This window comes from Pongo abelii, chromosome 20 (genome assembly GCF_028885655.2).
Source record: "Pongo abelii isolate AG06213 chromosome 20, NHGRI_mPonAbe1-v2.0_pri, whole genome shotgun sequence".
Taxonomy (NCBI): Eukaryota; Metazoa; Chordata; class Mammalia; order Primates; family Hominidae; genus Pongo; species Pongo abelii.
Genome location: NC_072005.2, coordinates 11,751,413 through 11,757,720, shown reverse-complemented (window position 1 = coordinate 11,757,720; position 6,308 = coordinate 11,751,413).

The window sequence follows — 6,308 nt, the reverse complement described above, 5'->3', positions numbered from 1 at the left end:
TTTGCACGTGCTTAGTGAGAAGTGTAGGAAGCTAGTTTTTCTTTTTTTCTTTTTCTTTTTTTTTTGAGTCATCAAAAAAATCTTGCACTGTTTGTTGGCATATTATTCCATGGGTGACATGGAGGCTTTGTTCCATCGAAGGATCTTACTTGAGGATGATGAACTTTCTTAACACTTTTGCCTATTGAAAAACTGCTGCAGGTCAGGCGCGGTGGCTCACACCTGTATTCCCAGCACTTTTGGAGGCTGAGACAGGTGGATCACGAGGTCAGGAGATTGAGACCATCCTGGCTAACACAGTGAAACCCCATCTCTACTAAAAATACAGAAAAATAGCTGGGCATGGTGGCGGGCACCTGTAGTGCCAGCTACTCGGGAGGCTAAGGTAGGAGAATGGCGTGAACCTGGGAGGCGGAGCTTACAGTGAGCCGAGATGGTGCCACCGCACTCCAGCCTGGGCGACAGAGCGAGACTCTGTCTCAAAAAAAAATAAAAATAAAAAAAACTACTGCAAATTTTTCAAGTGTCCAAATCTGTGGCACTGCCTTTTTTAAGTCATCATTATCATCATCAATCTATAGAGCATTTGAGCAGATCTTTGAGTTCCTTGTTGTAAGAATTTATGCCCTTCTGTGTGTTACTCAGCATCATCTTCAATCCTGTCAGAGATAGCCTTTCTTACCAACTTCCCTTGCAGTATTTAAGATATTCCTAACTACTGCATCAATAGTGGGGAAGCCCCTAAAATTATTGACTCCCTCACTCCATAATGGCTTCCAGCATGCTTTGAGTTTCTTGAGCTCTGGGGCATCTATAGCCTCTGCAATAAGGACAGTTGCATGTGCAATTGTGAAGTGCTATCATAAATCCACTACGGTACAGTCAGAGTTAGCATCAGGATGGCATGAATCCTCCCGAAGGTCAGGATCTACTTGATTATGCCTTGATTGAGTAACTGTCACTGTGATGTATGTAGTGTTAGGCAGCAGGGACGTCACTTCCACATTCTTAGTGGCAAAGCAGAGACATTGGAGATGGCCAGGAACATTGTCAATTATGAGAAGGACCTTGAGTGGCAGCCCCTTCTCTTCAAGATATTTCTTCACGTCAGGAATGAAGCCTTGGTAGAACCATTCCAAGGACAAGATGGTCATCTGCCAGAAAGGAGGCAGGCAAGTTTTGCTTTTGTTCTAAAGGATCTAGGGATTATTTGCTCAGTAGCCAAGACCTGGCTTTTTCTTGTGACCTGCCACATTGCCACATTGCACCAGAGTAGGTGATCTTTTCAGGCCCTGAACCCCAGGGCCTCCTTGGCAGTCATGGATGTAGGTACCACTGGACCTCTTTCTTTTACTAGGGCTTGCCCAATTCATTGCAATGGAGGACTTGCTCTGGAAGGTAGACTTCCTTTTTATGAGTTTTGTGAGCTCTGCTGGGAATGCTAATATTGCCATGGCATAAGCCAGTGTCACTTCTCCTGTGGTCTTTAAATTTTTGAGGCTCTGGTGCTTTATGTAGCTAGCCCAGCCAGACAATACTGGCCTGAAACTCCTTTTTCTTGCTCTCCTCAACCATCTCACAGTGGTATTCATAGAGGCTGTTTTTTCCCACTTTATTTTATTATCAAAAGGGATGTTGTTCAGCGGTGTGTCCTCTAGCCACATACTTAACGCTTTCTCAGTCTTTATACTCAGTTTATCATGAAGCAGAGGGGTGATTTTTCCCATTGTAGAGGCAGCTCTAAGACTTCCAAGAATTTCAGCTTTTTTCTGCTTTAGTGTGTGAATGCTTATTTTGTTCTTACCATGTGGCCCACTTTCAAAAGTGACATGGCATTTTTCAAAACATCTCTCTAAGATTTTTATTTTCTCATTGAGAAATAGCACTTTTTGCTCCCTGCTAGCCTTTTAGGGATAGCTTTGACCACTTGATTAGTTTTTAGGACCCATTTTTCCATTGTTTTACATATGGCATCTCAAGGGACTCTGAATATACAAAACAAAAATTGAAAAACGCCGGGCGCGGTGGCTCATGCCTGTAATCCCAGCACTTTGGGAGGCCGAGGCGGGTGGATCACGAGGTCAGGAGATCGAGACCATCCTGGCTAACACATCTCTACTAAAAATACAAAAAATTAGCCGGGCACAGTGGTGGGTGCCTGTAGTCCCAGCTACTCAGGCGGGAGGCTGAGCCAGGAGAATGGCTTGAACCTGGGAGGTGGAGCTTGCAGTGAGCCGAGATTGCGCCACTGCACTCCAGCCTGGGCAACAGAGCAAGACTCTGTCTCAAAAAAAAAAAAAAATTGAAAAATAAGAGCAAAGTTGGTAGACTCACACTTCCTGATTTCAAAACTTACAGCAAATTTATACTAATAAAAAAATTTAATATCAGCATACTGACAAAGAAATAGACCATTGTGACAAAATAGACAGCACAGAAATACACGTTTGCATAATGAGTCCAACAATTTTTGACAAGCGTACTATGACGGTACAATGGAGGATAGGACAGTATTTCCATAGAATGATGCTGGGGGAAAATGCACACTATATGCAACAGAATGAAAATGTACCCTTCCCTGGCCAGGCACGGTGGTTCACGCCTGTAATCCCGCACTTTGGGAGGCCAAGGCTGGCAGATCACCTGAGTTCAGGAGTTCAAAACCAGCCTGACCAATATGGAGAAACCCCGTCTCTATTAAAAATACAAAATTAGCTGGGCATGGTAGCTCATGCTTGTAATCCCACTACTCGGGAGGCTGAGGCAGGACAATCACTTGAACCCACGAGGCAGAGGTTGCAGTGAGCTGAGATTGCGCCACTGCACTCCAGCCTGGCGACAGAGTGAGACTCCGTCTCAAAAAAAAAAAAAGTATAAGGCAAAAGGTTTATGAATCTGGATTTTCCAGTGATTTCCTAGATATGACACCAAAGGCATGACCCATAAGAGAAAAAATAAATGGAAATATATGGAATTTTAAAACTTTCGGCATCAAAATAGACAACCCATAGAATGAGAGAAAGTATTTCCAAATCATGTTTCTGACAAGAAATTAATATGCAGACTGCTTAGAGAACTCTAAAAAGTCAACAACGAAAAGCATACCACCTGTTAGGGAATAAATGTGTCTTCATAAAATTCACTCATTCTAATCCATTTCCCTAATGTGACGGATTAGGGAATGTCTTCTTTGGAATATAATACGGATTGGATTAGATCATGAGAGTGGTGCCTCAATAATGAAATTGGTTACCTAATGTGAGTCCTCCCAACAGCTTGCTTTTTTGCTCTCTGCCTTGGAGGATACATTAAGATAATTATCTATGAGGCTAGGCATGGTGGTTCATGCCTGTAATCCCAGCACTCTGGGAGGCTGAGGTCGGCAGATCACTTGAGCCCAGGAGTTCAAGACCAGCCTGGGCAACATGATGAAGCCCCATTTCTACAAAAAATACAAAAATGAGCTGGGTATGGTGGCACACGCCTATAGTTCCAGCTACTCAGGAGGCTAAGGTGGGAGGATCACCCAAGCCCAGGCAAGCTGAGGCTGCAGTGAGCCATGATCGTGCCACTGCTCTGCAGCCTGGGTGACAGAGTGAGACTCTGTCTCAAAAAACAAACAAAAAGACAACTATCTGTGAATCAGAAAACAGGCCCTCATCAGACACTAAATCTACCAGTACTTAAATTTGTAATAATTTTGTATTTGGACACTGGTAAGAGCTCACAAAAGAGGACAGGCAGGCCGGGTATGGTGGCTCATGCCTATAATGCCAGCACTTTGGGAGGGTGAGGCAGGAGGATCGCTTGAGCCCAGCAGTTCAAGACCAGCCTAGGCAGTGTGGCAAGACCCCTTCTCTAAAAAAAATAAATAAAATAAAAAGAGGAATAGAGAAAGCTTCCATCTTACTAGGGCACATAAAAAATCATGTACAAAATTTTGGTGGCTATATGGACAATAAAGGCAATACTAATGTGGTCTCAGAATTGAGGACAATATTACTGCATAATAGAGAAAAGATGAACCGTTGTAGAAAGTGGCAAAGAACTTGGTGCATTGTACTCTGGTGCTACTGTTTTGGGGAAAGTAGAACTAGGAAGTGATGAAACTTGACATTGAACTGACAATATTTCTTACAAGTGTTGGAAAAAACAACTTGGGCCGGGCGTGGTGGTTCACGCCTATAATCCCAGCACTTTGGGAGGCCGAGGCGGGTGGATCACGAGGTCAGGAGATTGAGACCATCCTGGCTAACACAGTGAAACCCCGTCTCTACTAAAAATACAAAAAAATTAGCTGGGCGTGGTGGCGGGCACCTGTAGTCCCAGCTACTCGGGAGGCTGAGGCAGGAGAATGGCACACGCCTATAGTCCCAGCTACTCAGGAGGCTGAGGCAAGAGAATTGCTTGAACCCAGGAGGCAGAGATTGCAGTGAACAGAGATCGTGCCACTGCACTCCAACTTGGAGACAGAGTGAGACCCCGTCTCAAAAAAAAAAAAAAAAGAGGGTAAATTTTATTTTATGTGTATTTTTGCACCATAAAAAAAAGTCAGGGAGGCCGGGCCTGGTGGCTCACGCCTGTAATCCCAGCACTTTGGGAGGCCAAGGGGGGCGGATCACAAGGTCAGGAGACCAAGACCATCCTGGCGAACACGGTGAAACCCCGTCTCTACTAAAAATACAAAAAATTAGCTGGGCGTGGTGGCAGGCGCCTGTAGTCCCAGCTACTCGGGAGGCTGAGGCAAGAGAATGGCGTGATCCCAGGAGGCGGAGGTTGCAGTGAGCCGAGATTGCGCCACTGCACTCCAGCCTGGGCAACACAGCGAGACTCCGTCTCAAAAAAAAAAAAAAAATATGAGAACATATAATGCAAAATAAGGGATCGTTGAAATGTAATTCTGTACCTGGGCTAGAAGTTCAAGAAATGGATGTAGAGAGATCACGACCTGCACAAGAAACAATTTTCTGATTCTAATTGGTAGAGTGAATGCTGAAGGGGAAATACGTAATATAACATGAAAACTTCCAAGTTGGATGAATGAGGGAAATCTTGTCCTCATAATGTTATAGAATGTATGTAGTGTCCATTTTTAATTTAGGAAGGATAGTAAATTCTGCTTTCATCCAATACATCTTTACAATGTAGGATGACTTGAGGTTCTGTAGTGTTTACTGAAGTGTTTATCATGTAAATAACTTATCACAATCAGGGTCAATTTTCCAGTGATCTATGGATAAATTCCAGTGATATACAAACATATTTATCCTCTAAAGCCCTATTATATTTTTTGCCTTTCTGGGGTATTTGTTGCATGTGTAACAACCCTTAGGTTTACACATCCAACAATACATTCTTTCTACTTTGCTTTGGTAGTCATTTAGTTAGCTCACTTTTTTATGGTTTCATTTGTAAATATAATGCACATGTTACATTCTTCTATGTTGTAAGCCCAACAATCCATTAACTACTTATTATTTTACACAGTTGCCTTTTAAATCTATAACAAGAAGAAAGATGAAGAAATACACATACCATTTGTCGTTCCCACTTACATAATCTCTAATGGTGCTCTTTGTTTTTCCCTGTGGATTTTGACATTTTTTTATTTCAAATTGAAGACCTTCCTTTGATCTTTCTTGTAGGTCTGGTGTAGTAGGAACACATTCTCTCAATATATATATTTTTAAGCCTGGGAAAGTTTTTCTTTTGTCTTCCATTTTGAAGATGAATTTTTTGGATATCAGATTCCTCATTAAGGTATGTTTCAGAGCACAGCACGATGAGGAACTGGTAGGTGAGAGGCTTCCCAGTGAAAGGAGGAACAGAATCTAATGAAAGCAAATATGTCTGTTTTACCCCACTTATTATTACAGTAGTCTATAGTACTTACTGTCAAAAAATGATCATTATGTTGGCAGGCCGGGGAGGGTGGATCACTTGAGGTCAGGAGTTCAAGACCAGCCTGGCCAACATGGTGCAACCCCATATCTCCTAAAAATACAGAAATTAGCCAGGCATGGTGGTGGCCACCTATAATCCCAGCTACTTGGGAGGCTGATGTGGGAGAATCACTTGAACCCAGGAAGCAGAGGTTGCAGTGAGCTGAGATTGCACCACTGCACTCCAGCCTGGGTGACAGCGCGAGACTCAGTCTCAAAAAAAAAAAAAAAAAAAAAAAATCACTATGAAGAACCAGATGGAAGAAGCAAATATCTTGATTGGAGATGATAGCACTATTTGCCCAGGAAACTAAAAACAAAACACCTGGAAAAGTATTAAACCTGATAATGGAGTCAAAGTCCTGC